This window comes from Erpetoichthys calabaricus, chromosome 3 (genome assembly GCF_900747795.2).
Source record: "Erpetoichthys calabaricus chromosome 3, fErpCal1.3, whole genome shotgun sequence".
Taxonomy (NCBI): Eukaryota; Metazoa; Chordata; class Cladistia; order Polypteriformes; family Polypteridae; genus Erpetoichthys; species Erpetoichthys calabaricus.
This window is the reverse complement of record NC_041396.2, coordinates 30,930,754-30,955,948: the sequence shown is the minus strand read 5'-3', so window position 1 is coordinate 30,955,948 and position 25,195 is coordinate 30,930,754. Positions and strand designations below refer to the sequence as shown.

The 25,195-nt window shown below is 35.6% G+C and overlaps 1 protein-coding gene across 1 annotated transcript in view; it reads right to left on the bottom strand.

The window, feature by feature from the left end:
- kif21b (kinesin family member 21B) overlaps positions 1-25,195 on the bottom strand; it is a 135,862-nt gene that overhangs the window by 70,429 nt on the left and 40,238 nt on the right. The gene's annotated exons all lie outside the window — the stretch shown is intronic.

Below are 25,195 nucleotides of genomic sequence, written 5' to 3'. Positions count from 1 at the left end.
GGACGTAGTATAAAAACACACATTGCACTGGCTTATTTAATGACAGATTATGCCTTATCATTCAGAACAAGTACAGGAAGGCCCACTGAGCAATAGGTGTGAGTCTCCATATTCTCACTCAATACACCAGTATATATGAGAAGGAAGTTCATAACTCACCTCAATATAAACTATAAATCAATATTTAAATCCTTGTCAAAAGAAGAATATAAATTAAAGAGTCATACCCCTGTTAGATCTAAGTACTCCTCACTGCAGGTATCAGAATGGGGCTTGAATATAGTGGATGTAGTCAAATGTTTAACCCCAATCGCATTTCCTAGAATAATATATTTTAGGTCTCACCACATTCTGAAGCAGGAACTGCATGTCAGAGATAACTCAACCCATCAATCGAGTAAGCTGCTGTACTAAACTATAAATACACTGCCTGTGAAGTAGTCAGACCTGAAATCACTCAAAGAAAATGAGAAAAATATACATGATTAAAAACACTCACTACACGTTCTTCTAGAACCACTGAAAGGGCAGATTCAAGGTGTGACACTCCACATGGCAGTGATATCTTTTCTTGTAATTACTGCAGAACTGCAATATTCAGTTGGCTATTTTAGATGTAGGAGAATATGCCTAAGCACTTTCCCTTTATTTATTGCTGTTGCTGGACAGTAATACTAGTGCTATGCTTAGTGTCCTCCCCTGAGGCACTTACAAAAGTTACCCTTAATGATGAATTTTTAAAAAATAAAAAAACATTATCATAGAAAGGATTAACTTAAATTGTAAAAACTATAAAGTATAAATTATGAGATGCTACACTCAGACTGTAAACTGCACTAGTAAGTCATCATCTGGACTACAGTGTGCAGCTCTGGTCACCAAATTACAGAAAAGACATGTTGTAACCATAGTACAAGCTGTGCACAGGATGGCAAACCAGGGCATCCCAGGCCTAAAAGAAATGTCCAACTATGACAGGTTCAATTAATTAAAATTACTGTAGTCTTAATCTGGGTCTTCTGAATTCTCAAAGGCATCCATAAAATTTGATCCTGCAGAATTTTTTCAAACAGTGAATCACATACTCAAGAACACAAGTGACTAACTACAAAACATGGATGGATAGGTGGACAAATGTATCCATTGTTGTGAGTGCACAGTGGAAAAAAAATAATCAAAAATGGCAGCCTAACATTTCTGATATAACTGTAAAAAAAATGAAGAATTCATAGCAATGCAAATTCTTAAAAGAGTTCAGAGATAAGCATCCATCCATGACTCTGTCACAATGAAAAAATGACATTTTATATTCAAGCAAAGCTGAGTGCATCAGCACATAAATGAAAGTTTATTTTATGTCTCCCAGCTGCCAGAGTTAATTTACAGTAGTAGTCAACATGTATTGAGGTTACTATACATCAGACCCACCATCAATAAGTAAGAATTTCACTACACTAGAATTTCTACTGTTACTAATATTACTACTATTATAACAACAACTTCTACTGCTACTACTACTACTACTACTACTCCTGCAACTAAAACGAAGGACCACTGCCAGCCAACTTTTCCACATAATTGAAATTATCGGGCAAGGAAAGCATGACCCACTGAAAACTAATTACGACATAATACTTCTATGGAAAACGCTAGATATTTGAAAAGGATGACAGGTAACTGTAAGACCTGAAGCTGGCATTTACATATTGATAACAATGGAGTTTTCATGAAAATTGTAGTGGGGCCCTACCAGACATTTCCTTTATGTGTGTAGATTTCTCTAATGTTGAAATTAATTTACCTAACTAATAACATGTGTTCCTCTTTTGCTAAAGACTACTGAGATGTGGAAGTTGACACACCATTTGCTTCACACAAAATCAGTTGAATAGTAGGGTAATCATGCCAGGTCTGTCTAAATTAGCATCAGATTATTGTGATACCCTTTGACATAGTCATAATCTAACAAAAAAACTGGCATATAGTTTTTAATGTTAAGTAAACTGAAACCATCTGCTTCCAAGGGAAATATATTGCCTATAAATTGCCTAAATTTAAAAAGCAATATCTCATGTTTAGAATCAAACTACTTTCAGGTGAAAAATAACAAGCCATAATCACATGGAAAGAACATACATACACACACTGCATTACCTAAACACAAAGACTCTGGAGTTATCCAATATAATAGTGCCAACCACTGTACCATCAGGGGTCTGACGAATAAAAAAAATATTTTCTGCACATCTGATCATTCTGTGCTAGGTCTCCGTGCTTCTTTGAAATAGAAGCATCATACTGCTGACTTCTAAGTGGAAGGTACACATGTAGGCTTTCTTGGTGACAGGCCGTGCTCAGCCAGTTCTGAATAGTGTAATGTCTTGTGCTTGTTGCACTCCTGATTATTTACATGTCTTTTTTAATTTTTAAACTTCCGTGGCTATTTTTAAAACAACAAATGGCACTGCTGCATAGACTTGACTTGGAAAAGCTTAAGCTGCTTGTGGAAACACCAGATTAAACCATGAAAAAGGTGGTCCTCATTGTAATGAAGTGATAAAGGAGCTGTAGGCAGCAAGTCCCATCGCTTAACTAGAAAGTTCAGGTTGCACAGGCGCAGACACACCCAAGGGTAAACTTAGAATACTGCAGGGTCAATAGAGATAGCCTTTTCAGCCACAAACAGGCTAGCAGCACTCAGCACAGAGACAATGTCACATTTTTTCTAGATAAGATGTTACACTGAACATACTGTATGATGCAAAACTGGACAGAAATTAATTCAAAGACGTTAAAGGAAAAGTTCCATATTTTTCAAGTCAAAGTTATTTCTTCACAAACATAGTATTTAGGCATTTGCCATGCAAAATTGTGCTTTAAAGTTTAAATTTTAAAAAATATCTTCCCCGCCCTGGCATTTTATAATGGAGCCTATGGAACACAGACCACCAACAGAAAATAAAAAATTAAAAACTTACAGAATATGTCTATTTTTAAAGTCAAGAAAGTTATTAAGCATGTATCCAAGTCTTGAAATTACAAACACATTATAAATTAGTTTATACACATTATTTTCAAACAAAAAACACCAATATTATGAGATTTAGCCATTTTAAAAGAAGACCACCTGCATGTGCTCCCTCAGTGCTTGAATTCCTCCACAATAATCTTTGACCCCAATGAGTATGGTTTTCTCTCAAAAGACCAAATCACAGTAAACTTTTCCTGTCATTTGCTTGGCGTCGTGTTGATTTACTTCCTTATTCATGTGACACCTCCTTCCACAAGGCCACTGCTATCACACAAGCAAACAGAAAACAAGTCTTCACCTGAAGAAAAATACTACTAGTGATATGTGATAAAATAATTATTTCACATCCCTTTTGTCTTCCCAAGCATGTGTCAGAGACATGGAAGGTATGTTTTCTTATATTGGAATATTCGGCACTTCAAAGTAGATGTATTTAGTAAGCTTTTAGGGTTTTATTTTAGGGTGTTCCATTCCCCATTTCTTCCACTATAAAACATCAGTGCAGGCAAGATTAGATATTTTTAAAACCTATAGAAAACGCTTAACTTTAGACCACAATTTCACATGGTAAATACAAATATACTATGTTTGTGAAGAAACAACTTTGATTTGAAAAATACCAAACTTGTCCTTTAAATTACTGTGGGAAGCTTATGATTTACTTTGTACAACTCCATTGGCCCTTAACACAGGAAAACCACTGATTGATACATGTTAATAGCTTTACTGTAAACAGTACAAAATATTTGCATTTTACATGTTTTGATCAGAGAAAGAGAAGCCTTTTGTTTAATGCATCAAATAACTGGTGGTGGGGTAGAATATAGCAGAGCAGCTAATAGTTTTAATTCCCGATATTAAACTTAAGACTGTATTTGAATGGAAGCCACCTGATGTATGAATGGTAAATCCTGTCTTAAATAATTAAAAGAAACAAAAAACTAATAAAGCCTCATTTATCCTGAGAAGTAAAATATGTATTTAGTTTGTTCACATGTTTAAAATGTACAGAGAAACAAAATATATGCTGATCTTAAAAGAAATGAAAATGGTGCTCACCCATTAAACAAACATAGGTTACACATTTAAAAAAGATCTGTACAGAAACACATCGGCACTAGAAGGTCAGAGGTCTGTTCTCATGGCTACAAATGCAGCCACTCAAATATTCAAACTCACAATCGGAAATAGTATTGGCTACAAAAGTGTGTTTGTGTAGATTCCTTCCTCTCACATCTCTATGCCCCAGCAACAAACAAAGATTCTGCTGTGTAACTCAGTAATTACAAGCCAACATTTTGATGGAAGAATCAACTGGGATAAGATCCAACAGCTCTTTCTCTATGAAGTCTTCGACAATAAAAGACGTCTGTTTGCTTCAGAATAACCAAGTAAAATGCTCTTGTGTCGCTGAACTTGTATTTCACTGAGCTGCTAAATCTGGTTGGATTCACAAGACCAGAGCTTACAGTAAAAGCTCTTTCCTCTAATAGAAAAAGCTTTCCAGTCCTGAAACACCATGCTCTGGATGCCACTCCACATACAGAACTAATTGTTAAGACTCACAGAAGGAAATTCCACAGCAAATAAAGTGATGGGGCTACTATATAAAAAGAAAATCAATTCATGCTTACAGAATGTGAGATGACATCAAGCAGGTATATGTGAACTTAAATCCATCAAACAAGTCAGCAGGCAAATAAGGCCTTTCCCTAAGTACAAACCTTTGTCTTATTTGTTAGAAGAACAAGCCAATCAGAATGGAATAAACCCAAACTGTTAGTACAGTGAGCTGGCTAGTATAATCACAACTTACAGCTGCTATTCAACTTGGAGTATTAGCTTCTGAAAATTAAAATTTGTACTTCCTCTTGAGGAGAACAACTGGCTCAGTATGCACGGCTATGTGGGCTCACAGCTAGGTAATCTAGAGTTCAGTTTCTTAAACTTGGTCCTTTGGCTTTAAATTTATGTTTCAATCAATTTTAGTCATTGTCCAATTTCTGCCTGTAACTGGACTCCTACCTTAACTAAAAACTTTGTTACTCCATCATTATCATCACCACCAATTTATTATAATTGAAGTTAAACTATATTTTTTCACAGGGCCAGAGTAATTTCCCTAAATGTAGCTGCTGAAACTTTGCTAATTTGTTTCCTGGGTATATCTATTAATCAATAGCTTCTGTTTAGGACACATTATTATTCACACCAGTTTGTGAATTATTTTATAAAAGTCTCCTTTAAAAATGACAACTACTGTACAGATTTCTAAAGAAAGTGAATTTTTAAAAATCCTTTTTGTTTATATTAGCTCCAGCTGTTTGTTACTTTATAAAATTCTCCTTTAATTATACCAATAAGGCACAGTTTAATAATACTCACCGAGTATTAATTTTTGCATTTACTATGCAAAAGATTTCTCAACACATACTTTAGCTGGAATATTAAAATGTGATAACAGCATTGGAGATTTATTTCTAATACAAGCCTTTGTTAAGATTTTAAAAGATATCCTCATTTTATGTTAGCACGAAGTTTACAGATCTGTATATTAAGAACATATCTGCTCTTATGTGCATAAATTTTGCATGCTTATATTTTTTCTTTACTGAATTATATTTGTAAATCTCTGCTCCCAACCTTACTTTAGAAAAAAGTGCTACATGAGAATAATCAGAATTGAGCTGATTGAATATGTCATTTTTCTTTTAGATTGATTTTTTTTTCTTTTTTCTGTTTTTTTTCTAGACTTGACATTCAACAAATAACCCAAACACATTTGCTTAAAATATACATTTTATGGATGGGTATTTATGTACATACAGCCACAGGGCAATAAACAAAAAAACTCAAAACATAAAGGACTAGTAATGAAAAACAGGCCAGGAAATTAAGGTGGCAGAGGAGTTGAAACAAACAAACAATGAGTGAAACAAGGTAAGGATTAAACCTGGAAGTGATCAAGCTCTCAGGATCCTCATTTTTGAGGACCCACAAAGCAGGCTAGGACGAGAGGACACCCACGTAACACCTGGCAGTGGCAGATAGATGGTCATTTCCGGTGGGTTGAACTGAACTGCGTGTCTGCCTGGAGGGGTTTGCCAATTGGGATCCCGAGCTGTTTCATCGTGTGCTGGGTGACCTGACCTGACCTGACCATGTGTCCAAGGCAGCACTCCTGTCAGTTCACATCAATGAAAAACATTCAGTTTAACTTAGCATGTCCAACAACTCTTTCAGAATTTCTCTTTAACTTTTCACTGCTATCTACTAAATAGCAATTCACCCACTGGCAATTATACAAGCACAACAGGAGCACAAACCTTAAAAACAAGTGCCTGGGGAGAGTGACTTGTATGGGAAAACTGACTTGTTTTACAGAGTGGCATAATATCCAAATCTGCTGCCCTCTAGTGCTTCTCTCTAGACTAGTCTTCTCACAATGGAGCATAAATGATCTGGTGTAAGTCTTCCAAAATCACTGTAAAACTAAGAATGTTTTAAACTCTGCCTTAAGATCAACTGTTAATTTATGAAGGCTTCAGGAAACTCATCATAACTACAGTTGCACATTAAATCCATCTTAATCTATGTGCTTCTCCAGCTCCCTCAGTAACTGTCAAGTGGTTCTTAAACTGTCTATCTCTTGCGCCAACTATGACAGTGGTCATTGAACAAACCAAACTAAATTCACGTCATGGCAGTTTTCTGAACATTTCGAATATGAGCATTTATACTTGAGATATAATTTTCACGATTCAAAGCATTAATGAATTTCTAGGATTATTGTTTAAATTATTAAGCAACTGTAAATCATTTATATTGAAAATAGTTCCAAGGTCTTTAAAATTTTTCAGAATCCGGACACCTTCCCATTTATCTTAGCAGATCAGTTTAAATATATAATGGTAAATATCACAAGTAAACATAAAGCAAGAATTAAATCATACCCATATACATTAACAAATCTTTTTTTAAGAAATTAGATTCAATCATAACTTCAGTTATTTGTAATTCTAAACATCCACGCATTCAAAGGGCAACTTTACAATGACTTTCAGTTTTATTACTGGGTGGCAAATATACAGGCCATAAAGACCTGGGGCCTCATGTATAAACGGTGCGTATGCACAAAAATGTTATGTACGAAAGTTTCCACACTCAAATCACGATGTATAAAACCTAAACTTGGCGTAAACCCATGTACATTTCCACGGTAGCTCCAACCCTGGCGTACAAAGTTCTCCGCACGGTTTTGCAGACTGGCAGCACCCAGCGTCAAAGCAGTGCTTTTGTTCCTGTGTGGTTACCCTTTCTTTAGATCCACATCCCTGACGCGGCTTTATCATATACACTGAAACTAACTGCATATTGTTTATTAGTTTAATGCATCTGATTATCATTAACCTGTAACAATATAATGTTCCAGGGAATAGCCAAAGTATTCTAAATACCATAGCTGCTTTAGCGTTGTTACTCTCACTGCACCTTCTTTTTCTTCTTTCAGCTGCTCCCGTTAGGGATTGCCACAGCGGATCATCTTTTTCCATATTACTCTCACTGCATCACTCAGAGTATTTATATCACTATATCTGAGAGGGGAATCACAGATCTACAGCAGAGAATTATCGGTATACAGCATCAAGCATATGCTGTCTCAGCCATGCTGTCTATTGAACTGCTCTCACACGGCAAACACTTCAGAGCATTTCCTGTATGGACCTCGCGGTACAGAAACAGTTTCATGCCAAGAACTCTAAACGCACTCAATCAGTCCATCAAGTGCTCCTTGTAGAACTGTTTGTACTTACAAGTACAATTACCTCACTGTAAACTTACGATGCAGTTATAATATTACACAACATGAGCCACTTTATAAAGTGCGTATTTACATATGATGACGATATCATTTTTAAGATGACATGCAGCAAAATATGTTTATTATATTATACAGATAAAACTTTAACTTCATTTAAATTATCTATATTGTTAATAATTAAACATGTGAGGACACAGTGCCGCAGCGCTAGATAGTTCAGGGACTGTTCCTGCCTCGCACTGTGTTCTTGCTGGTGCTGACGCGACACTGGAAGGACAGATGGATAGAATAATTAAACATGTACTACGAAGATATTTCAATGTTCCTTAAAAGTTTTAAAGAATCAGCGTTCTAAGCTTATAGATGGCTTAACGTCTATTATAGAGCTGACTGTGTGGCGATTGGGTATTTGGAGAAAGAAAAGTAAGGACAGGAATTGGGGGTTAGTATGTTTGAAAGAGACAGTACTGACGCAACAAGCATATTGCGTGAGACATGAACAATCACTGTGCCACCGTGTTCCCATGTTTAATAACATGCTTTAACTCCTATCATCATGAAAATGATATCACATCTATATCAAAGTATTTTAATTATTCAGAGAGCTGTAATATTACGAATGTAATGGAATCTGTGTCCTGTCGGAGGAAGAGAAAGCCCGGAAGCACGTAGTGATTCACACACATAGAGCACATATAAGATCAAATACAAAACAAAGCATTTAACATGCTACTTTAGTTACGATGGGATTTGAGAAACTAGTACATTAAACGATTTTAAGATGAAGTTCATGATGTTCTACTTTAATGACAAAATAAACTACATGATTAAAGTGGAAATTTCGAGATTAAAGTTGACATTTCGTGCTTTTTTCCCCACTGTGTGCCTTTTTTTTTTCTCTGTACCCTAATAAGCTTTCATATGACACTCAGACGGTGGGCTACGACTCGCCTTTTCACGGCGACTTTGATATGTGACAACTTCTTTTTTATTTCGGGCACTGTGCAACTTTGTGAACTTGAGCTTTCGAGTTTCTCCGACACGCTATGTCACTCGATCAACTTCCTTTTGTTGATTATATCACTGTTGAAACCAACAAATAGTATGTTTTTCCTTGCCTCCACTTGGTATTCGCTGAAATTCTTCATTTTCCTTCTTGCTTTTGCCATTGCCTTTTCACAGAAGGCTGATCTTAAGAGCTATTTATATTGATTTGCATATTCAAAGAGGCGTAATTCTGGGAGGAGTTGGGGCGGGACAGAAGGCGCGTGTACGTGCGTTACTTTTCACACTGACCGGGATTTATGTAGCGGAAGAACATGGAAGTTGGCGTACGCACAGATTTATGCATCTGGATTATTTTGTGCGTAAGCACATTTCCGCTTTTGTCCGTACGCCACGTTATACATGAGACCCCTGGACATTGACACAAATCAATGAATATACAAGCCTGGTCTGTAATAGAATTAGAATCTTCCAGTACTTCTTTACATTCCCTGCTCTATGCCCCAGTAAATACAAATTATCGTCAATACACTAATAATCCAATTGCTCTTCATTCACTCAGAACATGGAACCAATGTAGGAAACACTTTAAAACAGAGAAGCTCTTATCTATTGCACCTCTACATGACAAACACTCTTTTCTGCCTTCTCAAAAATACACAGTATTTAATGCCTGGAAAATGACTGGGATTAAAATATTTAGAGACATGTGCATCAATAATGTTTTTGTATCCTACAAGCAATTTAGCTTCAAATTTAACTTCTCATCAACATAGTTTTTCCACTAACTTAAAGCTAGAAACATTGTTAAACTGAACCTGCCCATCTTCCACCTATTTCTATCCAAGAAGAAATACTGATCAGTCTTGAAGACTCAGATAGGATCTCCACAATTTATTAAAAAAAAAAAAAAAAGTCTCTTCTTTTCAAAGATCCCAGGGAACAATGGGGAAAGGATCTTTCACTTAACATTTCAGAAAAGTGGAAGGCAGCCATGCACAGAATATACTCAAGCTCCATATGCCAAAACACTCAAGTTATTCAGCTTAAATTTTTCTATCAAGTGCATTTATCCCGATTGAAAATATCCAAAATGTTTCCAGGGTAAGATGCAACTTGTGCACTCTGCAATCAAGCTCTAGCCTCACTGGGCCACATGTTTTGGGTGTGCACCAAAATAATGTAATTTTGGACAAAAATCTTTGAATGCCTATCGGATAGCCTTGGTGTCACAATCATTCCTAACCCATTAATAGCTGTGTTTGCTGGACTCCCAAATGGGTTTAAAGAGTAGAAGGACAAACAAATCATAATAGCCTTTACCTCACTACTAGCACAAAGATTTATCTTGCTCCATTGAAAGAATCCCAACTCACCACTTCAAGTCAGTGGGTAACTGATGTCCTATACTATTTGAAATTGGAAAAATCAAATTCTCACTCAGAGGATATGTTCAAAATATTTTAAAATATGGCAGAATCTAATAAATAACATTTCAGAATAATCTTCTGTATCTAGGAAAAGGATACTCTTCCTTCCTTGCTGCTTCAAAGATCTGATTTGTTGGCTGGCTCTCTTCTCTCTTCTTTCTTTTGGGTGGAGGTTGAATTTTGGTTTTGTGAAGTTTGATTTGATTGTGTGGATTGTTATTACTTTTAACTAAAATTAATTAAAAAAACCCAAACATTTGTAGAATCATTTGCCACATGACACTCGCTGGGAAATGGACAAATACTAGCTACATTCCATTGCTCACCCCTTGCTCTTCTCCTTTCCACCATTACATTTTTTTTTATCTCTGTACCACTACTAACTAACTTAGAAATGCCTGCTTACATACCTGCTCATAATGATGTCCTCAGGGAGAAAAACTCCTCCCACATTGGTGACGTGTAACCCAGAAAAGAAAACACCCAAGGCCAGGTGTAATCGCTGTTTGAATCACTGAACTCAAAAGGTTTGTCAAAGAACTAAACAATTCACTCCAAGTTTTATTAAATGCAGTTATTCAGACGAGTTTTTCATGTTCCAAGTGTCAACTTTAATGCCCATGCTGCAATTTCTCAACTCACAATGGCAGTTCTGGTTCCCGCATTGCTCTAGTTTCAAGCCAGAGGTCATGAGGGTTCTTCGTATTTACAAGGAGATAGCCAAGAACACTCATCTGAAACCAGTGACAGTCAAATTTTTAAGATATTCTGAATGGCAGATTATTCCTTGAGAAGCCTGGAGAGCAAAGTCAATCATATTGGAAGGATGTAGAACTCTCCTTTTTCTGGATTATAGCACCCAGACTGTGAAGGTCCATTAGGCAATGTCCCAAGTCATGAAGAAAGCCTTAGGGTCTAGAATTGAAGAATTTCAAACATGCAGGCTTGCAGCCTCTCTTCACCAATTCCAACATGGCTTTGGAGACATTTGACATTTTTTTCTCCAGTAGGGTTGACCTACAGTATTTGGCTCTTTCCTGTACTCTTAGTAACTGTTTGTTAATAGCGTTGTTGTAGATGGGTTCTATCTTCTAAATGGTTGAGTGTTATTTCTTTCATATATAGTCTTTAACCTTTAAATAATTTGGTATGAGTTATTTTGTGAATTCTCTTGTACTCTGATGGGATGGGTGGGTCAGGAGTGGGGTGGGTTTACAGTAATGTGGGTTTATTTTTCCAAAAAGTTTTCCTGGGTCCACCTTGAGACAGGAGTTATCGTTGTTTCTGATAGCTGTTTATTGGCTTTATGCTATCTTATGGCAGGTGGGTATGGTTGCTGAGCTGCCATGCTGTAGTCATATTGCTCCGCAAACCTATACTATTACTGATTTTCAAACTAAATTTTTACTCTTCCTTGTTTTCTGTATTCTACTTCTCCTTTCTCTGCCACAATGGCTAATTTAAAATTCAGTTGTGGAATGTGATGTGATTGTCTACTCCTCTTAAAAGGTCAAGTGTTAATGATCTTGTTTACAATGTAATAAGCCAGACAAAACATTTTTCCAAGAAACCCAACTCATTTCCAACAAGCAAAGGCAGTTATGAACTTTGTGTGCTAATTATCTTTGCCAGCATGTTACCCACTCTATATGTAAGTTAGATTTAGTCATTTCAAAGGGACTGGAAATAGATGTGCCTTTAAAACTACTGCTGTGTCTGCTTTGATATATACAGTAAATACCGGTAAATAAAGTTAAACTTGAAATCATTGTTAAGAGATGTTATTTTAATGTGACAGCTGGCTCCAGTTTTTCTTACACTGTAAGCCACATATTGGTACTTACTCTAATACTGTATAACCAATGATGCAAATAGCTCAGTAGTCAATCTTTACACTAGGTGGAAGCCCATCTGTGAAAATGCATGGGTCCCTAAAAGTCCTTGGGAAGATCTGGCAGTTGGCAAACTTAAAACAGAGTGTCATAAGGACAGAAATTACAGCAATCTATGACATACTGAGCATTCACACAGTAGACTAATCCAACCTGAGAGGTCTTATTTCTCCAAACTTTTAAGAATAATGTAGGAAATTCATGGGTGTTATTCTCAACTACTGCCAGTCTATCACATAAGATCCACCAGTGGAGTGGATAAACAAAGAGTCAGTGAACAAGTGTTAAGCTTTTCAGTGTTTTTAAGGGAAGATAAATAATATAATAGTTAATATAATTCACCTCAAAAACAGAGTTAGATTAACCTCCTCCTTTTAAACACAGAAAACCGTTAATAAATTAAAAGTACCTGAATGTTGTGGAAAAAATATTAAACTAAAACCATTGACCTTCACCCTTGACCCACGTCTTACAGGCTATTTAAAGGTGACTCTGACTGCTTAATCAATGGTACTCTGCACATAGTTAACTGATCGGTTTGGTATTTTTTTCTGATTCTTCATAAACTGTAATAGCCAAACCTCTACTTAAGAAAAATAACTTTGACTGGTCTGTTCTGCATAATTACCTTTGGTAAGTAAAATTCTAAAAATGTTTTATTTCAACAGGTAAATGATTGCTTGAATAAAGATTATATTCTTAAAAAAGTATAGTTTTAGATCTAATCATAGCACAAAAACTGCTCTCATCACAGTAGTTAATAACTTACTGCTTAATGCTTTGGCAAATAACATATCAGTCTTAATCTTTTAAACTTTAGTTTTGTATTTAATACTGTAGCTCACAGTCTCATTAACAACCTTAAGCTTTCTGGTTGTGCCTTAAATTGGTTTAATTTGTACATTACAGAGATCAATTTTTAAGTACCGATGGGTGTACATCCAAAACACATGATATAATGTAAGCTATGCCTCAGAAATAATTCCAAGCCCCCTGTTACTCTTACTTTATATGCTTAGATCACTGTTATACATACGGCTAAATAAGAAAAAAAAGTTTTGGAACTGTAGTTGTTGCCTGTAGAAAAGAATTTGACCAACAAGTGTGGAAATGAAGCCTGAATTAAAAAATCTAGATGGCATTATGCTTTCAGAACTAAATTTTAAATCACACATTAACAATATTACTAACTGTTTTTTTTTATTTTAGAAAAAATGCAAGACTGTGGAAAAATGAACGCTTTGGATTTAGCTGGACAGATTATTATGATGCACCCTTTTCAGGTCAAACAAGAAAAGATATAAAAAAACACAGTTTACTCAAAATGTAGTAGCAAGAATCTTAATCAAAAAGATAAACTATGAACACATTTGGCCTCATTACATTCCCTTCCTGTGTCTTTTACGTTTAATTTTAAAATACTCTTAATTGTCTATAAGAGAGAGAGAGGTTGGGAGCATGCCCTGATGCAGCAAATTGTCACACCACATACATGACAAACCACCTCTGGACCCCAAATTAGGACCCAAGCGCAGCAGTGCAACAGGTGACACCTCAGCACCACACTAGAACGAATGGAATGTGTGAGGTTTTTTTACAGTGGCCAAAGTGTGAATCCTGCCAACAAACCCCAGGTTTTCCTTGCAAGGTTGGAGCAATTGCAGATTAAGGGGCTTATTCAAGGGCCCAAAAGAGTGGAATCACTTCTGGCATCTATGGGATTTAAAACACCAACCTTCCAATTGCCAGCACAGATCCATAGCCTCAGAGCCACCACTTTGCCTATTGTTTATAAGGCTCTGAACAATCTTGCACATTCCTAGTTTTTGGAATGCTGATTCCCATTCATTCCTAATCATAATCCAACATCTTAATAAAATAGCTGGCTCAGTTTTATGAAAGTGAAATCATTTACTGACAGAGGATAGTCAGGCTAGTACAACTGGAAAAGTTTAGAGACTAAAAATTTGAGAAAGGTCTTACTGCAGACCTTTAGCTGTGCCACAGAGTCAGATTATTTGGGGGAAAATTTGCCTATAGTCAACAGTAATTTATTATTGATTGTAATTTGCTTTACTTTTTGTAAAGCACTTTGAGCTACACTTAAATAAATATATATTGTTGTTTTTGGTTTATTTTGTTATATATAGTACACTACCAGTGGTCACCTTCTGCCTTTTCCACTTGCAGTATCATTGTCAGATTTGCAAGCATATGCATGCAGGGGTTCGGCAGTGAATGTTGTGTTTGTGTTGGCATGCGAAATTGCAGTAATCGATGTTTAAAAACAGCAGTTGTTAGCTTTGCCGTATCTTTCATGAAATTTCTAGAAGCCATCTTGATGACATTTCTCACTAACATTTCCATGAATGTAAATATTTGATTTTTGATTCTGCTGCTTTGTCTTTTGCTTTCCCTTTACCACCTGCTTTGCTTCTCTTCCCTCTTTCATTTTCAGATTCGTTTGCACAAAATGAGAAAAGCACCTACTGTTGTCATCTCTACCTCTCTGTCTTTCTATCCATCCACATAAAACAATCTGCCTCCGAGTGGACTGATTTCATTTAAATATGGTACACTTTTCGTACAATTACTATTCGATTTGCTGTTTTAAATTTACATTGAGAGAGATTATTTCACTCTGTATAATTTCCTCTTTCATATATCCAATAGCTGACGGTAAAATGAGTGCCCAATACAAATTATTGATACGGTCATGTGGCAAGGAACACACTGTCCATTCAGCTGTTTGCACTAAACTCAGAAGAACCAACTCATTTTTCCTGCTGCTTTAAGTCATACAATTAAATGATCTTTGTAACAATAAAGTAAAACTTACTTAACTGATATAGAAATAAATGGAACAGGAAAGCAGATCCTCAATTGTGGGTCTGTAAGCTGTTATGCATATAGTGGGCAAATGCTCAAACAACCTTATGGCTGTATTATGTGCAGACGATCAAAGTTCAGAATTTTACTGACAATATAATTTAGTGGGAAAGCACCACAATTGCCTGCTAACCACCAGAGTCAGTTGGAGTGAGCATTAACATAACGCTCCATCGGGTACTTCTTTCAAAAATGTTACATTTAAGAAATATGAACTACTATTAGCCACTAATTTTTCATAATGAACCACCTAGAATATTATGTCAATCTATGCAATTTTTACATCACAGAATTTAGACTTTGGTAATTATGAAAGCTATCTCAACCTCCATAGGGCTCTATTTCCTTGTTTTTTAAGTACATGAAACAACCAAGTATTTTATGTATTCTGCTAATACACGCAATTTCATTCCATCAGCAGAATGAATCTCTTTATAGAGTCTCTCTATAAAACATCAAGTGCTATTTGGCTCTGCTTATCATTTCAACAACTTGCAATGGTGCAACTTTATCTATCATTCTAGCCAATTACTCAGTCCCATATGTCACTTATACTTTTAAATTAATACTGAATTAATATTGATAAAAACCATCATCATTAAGCAGTACTCCAAAGCATAAAGGACAAGGGACAAGTTAAATATACAGAAAAATATTCTACTATCAAACTTATTTAATAGCTAATGATGCAAATGAGTTGTTACAGTAGCAAAAATATAGTGAGAATGCTTTTAGCATAAAGAGTAATCTCAAAGTAATTTCACAACAACATATTTTTTACAACTTGAAATTGTATAGAGATGCAAAATACAAAACACAAGTAAAAAATAAACCAAAGACATTTCAGCAAGTTAATGTGGACAAGAATCACTATTAATATTCTAATAATAATTAAAATGTTTAAAAAAGAAAAATCAACTTCACAACTTCAGTCATTCAAATGATACAATGAAACCCAATGTGTCTCTCTTCCACTCTTTCCTTCTTTTTCCTTTAAATCTACACTCTTGTCATTTTTGTCACTCCTAAAAGATCTTTCCCTAAATTCCACATTACATTCTCTAGTTTGCATAATTCCTTCCTAGATGGCACTTTTAAAAATGGTAACAATCAACCTGCTTAGTCTGCTCTACCATACTTTATTAATAATTTTATGACATAAAGCCAAATTCACAATTGAAATAAAGGATACAAAAAAAAAAGTAAGCTTCTCTGACTACTTCTAACCTACTTCTACAGATACTTATTATATTTAAAAACCTCTCATTTTCACAGGACAAACAGTTCCTACTCTGCATGGGCTTCAGTTTTGTCAATTTCGTCTCTGTACAAATCTCACTTTATTATTTTCATTAATGAAAAGCCAACAGTATTTTGTTTTTACTTTCTCCTAACAAAACCAACAAATTTGTTCATTCTGTATGCAACTGTTCCAAAACTATTATTTGAACAAATAATAAACAATGGTTTAATGAAACCACTGATCAAGGGTGTCCCTTCATTCATAAAAGACACTGACTGGGTTTTTCAGTCACCTGACAACTTTCAGTTTCAGGGTCTGTTTTACCTTCACCATGAACATCACTTCTCTGTCTACCTTTATTCTCCACAATACATGTTTTGTAGGACTCATATTTAGCAAATCTTAAGCAAATGGCTCTCACAGACACACCATTGTCAGATTTGCAAAATTGCACCCTTAGTACTTTTGCCTTTAATGGAAAATAAGCACTATGAGCACCCGACTACAATCCATCCTTACTATACTTACTTTTATGTCCATAACCTGTGAAGTAAGTTTAATGATAGCCATATTGCTTCTTGTTGTAGAAATCAACATTAATAATTTTGCAACCACTTCACCTATGTTTGTCGTTACAACAAGTTTGAAGGATTTTGCAAGGTGTGATCAAGTCTTTGACTTCGACAATGCAGTGTGCAAATTAGACAAAATGACAAAAATATGGAAAACGTAAACATTCTTACAATGAAAACATTTTAAAATAGCAAATTTTGACCAAAACTAAAGCCAAAACAAAAAATGAAACCACTCACTGTGAAATCCTTCAGTATTATATCAGATAGTTCCAGTGTAAGACTGAAAACTATACACCATCTGCACTGAATTTCCATCCCTGAAAATCCAGTACACAGTGAACTCAAGAATGTTATTTACTATCATTCATTAAACACAGTGTAAAGCTGTTAGTACAGGCAGCCTACTTCCTTTAGTTCATTACAAATGGGGCCAAGGCCAATGATACATTTATTTTCAGCCCGTAAGAGATCGTGGAATTTTCTAAGTCATCTTTAAAGGAAATTTAGTGGGGAAAACTAAAACTTGAAGCTTAAAAAAAGCAGAAAGGGTGACACTAAAGGCCCCATGATACCTCTTTACTCCCTCTTAAAAACAGGTTTCTGTTGATTACAGAGAAAAAGGGATCATACTGTTCTGAAAGTGACAGCTCTGCTTTGTTGTATTTTGCAAATCCCCTTCAGTTTTATCAAAGCTAAAGTCAGAACCATTTTCTCACTCTTTAACTTCAGGAAAAATATGCAAGCACTTGGTCTATTTACAAAACTACATTAAGAGCCTTACAGTAAATATTAAGTCATTCTTTCAAGATGCTGCATATACAGTGTTATAATCTAAACAATTACAAGAGGAATACAACTGAATGCTTTTGGAAATTAAAATGCATTATTAAAATAAAGAATTATGAAATAAAGAGAAACAACAAGCATTTTATGTTATAAACACTACCAATATACTGCACCTTTGCTTTGAAAACAGAAAATGAACGGTAGCATTCATTTATTTGATACTTGAAAACAACAGACTTTCACATCAATTCCATCACAATTTAAAACATAATTAAAAGTGATGAAATTCAATTTAGGAGTGTAGTGTAGTGATTACGACTTTGGCATGACACATTCAATGCATCTAGGTAGGCCAGAACAGACATAAAGAGAATATGTAAACAGCACACCAGCAGTGCCCAGGCTAACACTCGAGCAGGCAGTGTGGTATAGTGGTTAAGACTTTGGACTACAAACCCTGAGATTTAGGGTTCAAATCCCCCTACTGACACTCTGTGATCATGAGAAAGTCTCTTCACCTGCTTATGTTCCATTTGGAAAAACAAAAGAAATGTAACCAACTGTATCTCAAATGTTAAGTTGCCTTGAATAAAAATGTCAGCTAAATTTAATAAAAATAAGTTTATACACAAATGCCTCTTAAATGCAAACTTGCTGTTAAATTCTATTCAAATGTTGCATTTGAAATGTTAAAACCTCACTTCTTGAAATAAGAAAGACACAATACACCGCTCCATGAAAATCAAAACACACGGCAAAATAAAACAGATGAAAGAAAATGTCTCGTCATCCTCAAACAAAAGATAAATCACCAGATATTTTATTTTGACCAGACATTCAAGAACTACTTTATCTAATTTAAAAAATTACAACAGAATACAGCTTTCAAATCAGTTTCATTACTATTTACAGCAAAATAAAAATAAAGTAACAGCAATAATGTCTTGTCCAAAGGCTACTCACTTCTCTGCTGTATATACAGTACATGTATATCATTTTCTAACCTGCTTATCAAGTTCAGGGCTGAGGGAAGCTGAGGCCTTTTAATTTTGTAGTTATTGTAATTGCTTTATTGAGGTACCGTATGTCATAAAGACAACATCATTTATTTTTTCAGATTTATTAATTAAAGTATGCAATCATATAAAACCTATCAATAAATATAATACAAGATACTTACAAAACATTAAATTCTACAGTAAGCATCCCAAAAAAAATTCATAAATGACTCAAGACAAAAACTCCATGTTGCCTCCTCAATGTTTAAAAACTTTGTTTAAAATCACAAATTCTAAACTATACAGTATATATCACATTACCAAAAAACAGTGTGGCCCATAGAAATTTGATCTTGAAGTGGTGGCAGCACTAGCTTGCTTTGTGGGGTTGTGGTTGGGGCATAGGGAGGAAACCCATGTGGTCACTGATTACAAGTGCAAGAAGATACGCGAATGAATATGAATAATATGAATAATACTGCATCAGTGCCACAATGTTTTCCAAAATGTACTAAACAGGTCATAAAATGACTTATTCCAAATATCATATATAGCTATGTCTCTGTTTTTTGTCAGTGCGGCTTTGATATCATGGACCATAAGGTGCATACTAATTCAGCGTGAGTAGGAACACTCAATAAAATGGAATAAAAAAAAAATTCAAGTGACTGTGAGATAAGAAGCAGGCAGACTCACTAGAGTTTGTGTGTCAGCTTTTATCCGTCCAGATCAGAGAATTTCCAGATCGATTGTCTCAAAACACCACTTACATCTACAGTAATTCCCAGTTTCAGATAAAAAGTAACTGCGTCAGATCTGGGGCGGGGGGTGGATGTTGTATCGTGATCGTGACTGAGAGAATAAAAGTGAAAAAAAAAATGTTAACTTTTACAAGTACAGTACTATAAATTTACAACGGCTGTTACAGACACAAATCAAATGTATGTTTTTATTGTTTAATATTAACAATAAGAGCAGCTCACTACTCAAAACGATACATTTGCCAGGGAGCTCTTTTTGAACTCACGACCTCTGGATTATAAGTCAGCGGATCTTACCGCTGAACCACAGAAGCTGTTGTATTGGACTTGCACCTTTTGTAAAAGTGTTTATTTGATATTTGGCCATCAGCCTTCACATATTATACAGTTCATGTGTACATTTTGTTATTTATTACTAAAACATGAAAAATGTTTCTGTTTTAATGATGTGTTTACATAGACTGTTATAGACACAAAACACACATCAAACTATTTTCCCTTACAATTCTGGATAGCTCACTCCCAGATAATCAATCAAGGCAGGAACTGGGAGAACTTCTTGCCTGTTCTGAAGCGGTTGGGGGGATGGTACAGAAGGCTGCTTGCTGCTTGGGCTTATCGACACATTTAGAAGACAAAAAACGCTGACGGAGATGTGCGAAGGGATTTAAGTTGGGGCGGATTTACAAGTTTTTCGTTGGCTCTGGTAATTCTAGTGTTAATCGTGCCATAAATGGGTTATTCAGTGCTCAGCTGTCTAGAGACGCCTGACATGTGACAGAAAGAGAAAATTACCAAAGACAGGGAGAATTCTTTAGAATAAAAAGTAGTGGAAACACAATATTAATATCAGCTGTTTAAAACGTAAACAGTACATTGATTTCAAAGCTTCCCTGTTGGAACTGGTAAATAAAATTTAGAATGCTGTAAGAATAAGTTAAACTTCACATACGCAATCAGTTTTGGTATTTATTTTTTGATACAGGAGCAAATCAGCATTTACCCAAATAAAAAAAATAGTTAAAAACAGTGAAACTTTTAAAATGTATCCTTCATAATCTAGTTTAGAAAATGTAATACTAATTATGCCATTACTACAGAAATTTAAAAATGCACTTGAACTATGCAGATTACTCTTAAATATGCTTTGTTCAATTTGTATCATCTTGGACGTTGGTGAAACTGCTAATTTAAGTCTCAAAAGTACAGCTTCAAATTACTGAGTGCCAGACAGAAGACAACTTAAATTACAAATGCTTAACAACACCAAGACTAGTTTCAGCTAGGCTTTCTATTGATAAAGATGAAAACTGCATTATTAGCGTTTCATAAGAGACAAATACTTCAAGAAAGAAATTGAAACTATCAAAGTTCAAATCTTTGCACTTCACTACAGTATTCAAGAGAAAACTTCTGAAATCATCTTATATTGTGTAACTTTTTGGAATGGAAACCTGGCCCTCAGTCAATAGGCTCTTCCTCTTAACCCAGATAAGAAAATGATAAACAGTGCCCAAAATGCAACTAACTTTAATTTCTTGAATAATTGTGCATGGTTTAATCAATACACAAATTACACAAAATGTCATGAATGACTGGTGACTGTGAGAGAGACTAAATGATACAGCTTTCTAAATCTCACCACCCTTAAGATTTGCAGTGTCATAAATCACAGGAAAGTGCTGAACAGTGAATGTTTAATTTAGAAAAGGCAATGGTTGCATGATAGATAAATGTTGATCATCTTTATTAAGGCTAATGTATGAAATTCATTGATGTTGTGCAAGATTAGGCTAAAAGTAGATATAAAGTATTAATAAACTTGCTCCAAAACATAATACTTCAAACTCTTCAATTTCTACAAAGAGAGGACGACTCATAGATACAGCAGGTTACAGCAGACTTGGCAGACCGATATTAAGAAAGAAGCATTATGGTTAATGCAAGCCATTGAAACTATATGCTGACATATGACAAATATTTACAAACAGGGTATGAGACATGCAGTAGCTCTATTTATGAAAATATCTACAGTATCTGTTAGATTAGTACATTAGAACAATCGAGTCAAGAACAGACCATTCAGCCTAACAAAGCTAGCCAGTCCTATCTACTTACTGTTTCCAAAATAACATCAAGTCGAGTTTTGGATGTCCCTAAATTCCTACTGTCTACCATACTAATTGTTAAGTTACTCAACATGTCTATGGTTCTCTGAGTAAAGAAAAATCTTCTAATTTGTGTGAAAAATTTATCTTAACAACTTTCCAACTGTGTTTCTCTGTTCTTGATGAACTAATTTTAAAGTCACAGTCTCAATCCACTTTACTAACTCCCTTCATAATTTTAAACACTTCAATCGTGTCTATACTTAATATCCTTTTGTTTTTTTTATCTTTCCTCATAACTCATCTCCTGTAGCCCTGGAATCAGTCTAGTCTCTCTTCTCTGGACTTTTTCTTTTGCTGCTACATCCTTTTGTTAGCCTGGGGACCAAAACTGCACACAGAACTCCAGATGAGGTTTAACCAGTACATTATAATGCTTGAACATAACCTCTTTGAACTTTTACTGTACACATCAGGGCTCTATATAACCTAACATTCTGTGTACCTAACATTTTTACTTTCTATACGTTTAACACTTTATATTTACTTACATTAAATTTCATCTGCCACACTTCATAAGGTCACTGGGAAAGGGTGTATTGCACTTTCAACATATTTGCAAAAGGACCTTGACGAAGGTCCAAGTCTTTAGAGTCAACGTGCTTCCTGTTTTGCGATAAGGTTGCAAGACATGGATGTTATCTAGTGAAATGAGATGAAGACTGGACTCCACAGTACTATGTCTCTTCAGAGAATCCATGGGAATTGCTGGTTTGACTTTGTGTCGAACAAGCAGTTGCTCACAGAGTCCCACATTAGGCACATTAGCTGCATTGTCAGGGAGTGTCAGTTACGGCACTGTGGCCATGTGGCGCGATTCCCCAAGGGTGATCCGGCTCACAGGATCTTCACTGTTGAGGATCCGAGCAACTGGACTAAGCCAAGGGAACACCCATGTAACACCTGGCTGCGGCAGATAGGTGATCATTTCTGGTGGGTGGGAGTAGACTGCATGTCTTCCTGGGGGGTTGCCAACCAGGATCCAGAGCTGTTTCATCTTGTGGAGGGTGTGGCAACATGTGGTACCAGTGTCTGCTCCCCAACCTGACCTGACCTGAATTCCAGTCTCTGTTCCCAAAGGTTCTGTAAATATTGCATTTACTAATCTTACACAATTATGGTTTACTAATCTTACACAATTAAGGTTTTGCTCCATGTGATGATAAAATTGATACAAAAATTTTGAAAACCTGCAATTTAAAAATCCAGAACATTTTAGAATTTTCCATACTGTAAGTGAAGTAATAAATGGTGAATGGAAATTAATTAAATATTTAATGGATAACAACACTGTTAAAGACAACAACAAAAAAACAGCATTGATCCTATCACACTACCCGGATTTATTTTTATGAGGATGTAATAATGAGGTAAATTAGAGGAAAATACAGTAGAATATACTTTCAAAGGTTTTCCATAAGGCATTTGATAGTGTGTCACCAAAAGCTATTAGTTTAAACTGTAGTCTGTGGTGGATATTATAACATATATATCTCTAAAATCAGAAGGTCAGACTCTACTTCTAGGAATTGTTATGCAAGCAATATTATCTTATATCAAGGACATTTTTCACAGTGACACACAAATAAGCCTTCCATACCAGATAAGGTTCATTGTTCATATTATATTATTTAAAGCAGGAGGCTCCAAAGCAGAAGCAAAGTCTTCATGATTTGCATTTATATTTCTTTCATTGGAACAAAATATCAAAACCAGGACCACAGTACTAAGCACATATTTTGCTAAACATATTTTAAACACTGTTCTATTTCGGTGTAATTGTCCAAAGAGAAAAATCCTTTAAAATACCTATCACATTAAACAGGACCATTGCTTAGGCACAAAGTTTTGAGGCACACAAACTTTTGCCTCCCAGTCCTAAGGGCATGAGTACAATTCCAGGTCTGCTCATTGTGTAAAATTTGCAAGTTCTTCTCCCCAGTTTCTGAAACTTTTTTCAGATAATAGTAGTTTCTCCCCAAATTCTAGGTGACATGTAACTGGCAGTTATAAATTGATCCAGCATGAGTTACTGTTTATGAGTGAGATAAAATTAAAAAATGTTCATATTTTTTAATAACTGTCTAAAGTGTATAGTAAATGTCAACTACCAGAGGCCAGGTAATCTATTCATAATCTTTGCCATGTTGCTTGTCTATTCATTTCTTACTATAACATCTTTGAAATTAAAGATTTTGTAAATTCTTTAGAAGTGTTTTTTCATGGTTTTGAATCATACTGGTATTCTCATTTAAAACAATTGATTCCATGTTTAATTTTTGGAGGAAGGAAAGGAACTGAAATCCCAGCATTTTACTTTCTAAAACCCAATTTGAAATTTCTTCCGTACTGATTACTGTGGTTTTCCTTATCCTTGCTTTTCATTTACAGTTATACTGTACCTTCTACATAAACATATACTAGTAAATCAGTTTTAAAAAAGGACCTGATTTAAATATATATATATATATATATATGGTTGAAATAGTTTTACTGTCAAATAATGCAAAGAGTACGCGACACATGTTTCGCCCTAATTCTGGGCTCATCAGGCGTACACACTCATTGCATCCCCTCTCAGGAATCAAACCTCGAACGTCAGCGCCAGAGGCAAAGCCCCTAACGCTGCGCTACGGCGTGTGGTTCGTTCATTTGACAGCATGTAGATCGGGGTAATTACATTCATGGTATTCGTAGTATGAATCACAATCTGATTGTATGGGTGGTTACCTACCAGGTAACGCTTGTGGTTGGTCAGCAAGTCGGCTAACATCCGTCACGGTGCCCTCTTTCAGTTGCGAAAAGCAGATCATAGAATGGTTGAAATAGCTTTACTGTCAAATAATGCAAAGAGTACGCGACACGTGTTTCGCCCTAATTCTGGGCTCATCAGGCGTACACACTCACTGCATCCCCTCTCGGGAATCGAACCTTGAACTACATTGCTGTCAAATGAATGAACCACACGCCGTAGCGCAGCGTGAGATGGATCTCCACAACCATATGCAGATCCATTCAACACAAACATTTGTATGCAAACACTTTCACGCACACAGATACCTTACTAACCATCTCAAAACACATTCTCTAATGAATTCTTTTCAGTGTCAACACTGCTCCAAAACCTTCACGCACCAGAAATCTCTCAAAGCACATTTAAACACCCACTCCACTGAACAAACGCATTCCAAACAGATCTTTCAATGCACGATTTGTTCAAAAACGTTCCGAGTGCAGAGATATCTCAACATGCATTTAAAAACACACTCCACTGAACGAATTATGCAATGTGAGCATTGCCAGCAATGCTTCGACACAACTCATTCCAATTCCCTTCAGTGTCAACACAGCACTAAATCGTTCATGCACAAACATCGCATTCAGTTTTCTGCAGCTTTTCAAGAAAATACCGCCATTCACCTCCAAGAACATAACATTGGCCTACCTACCGCACTATGTGCTTCTTGCAATGCTCTTCATTGGCCAGCAGAGGTCAACAAATCCAGACATTACACTAAGTGTTGTCATGCCGGCAAGGTGTCTTTGCCACCGCTATCCAAACACCCTCTTTTTTTAGAAGACCTCTTGACTGGCA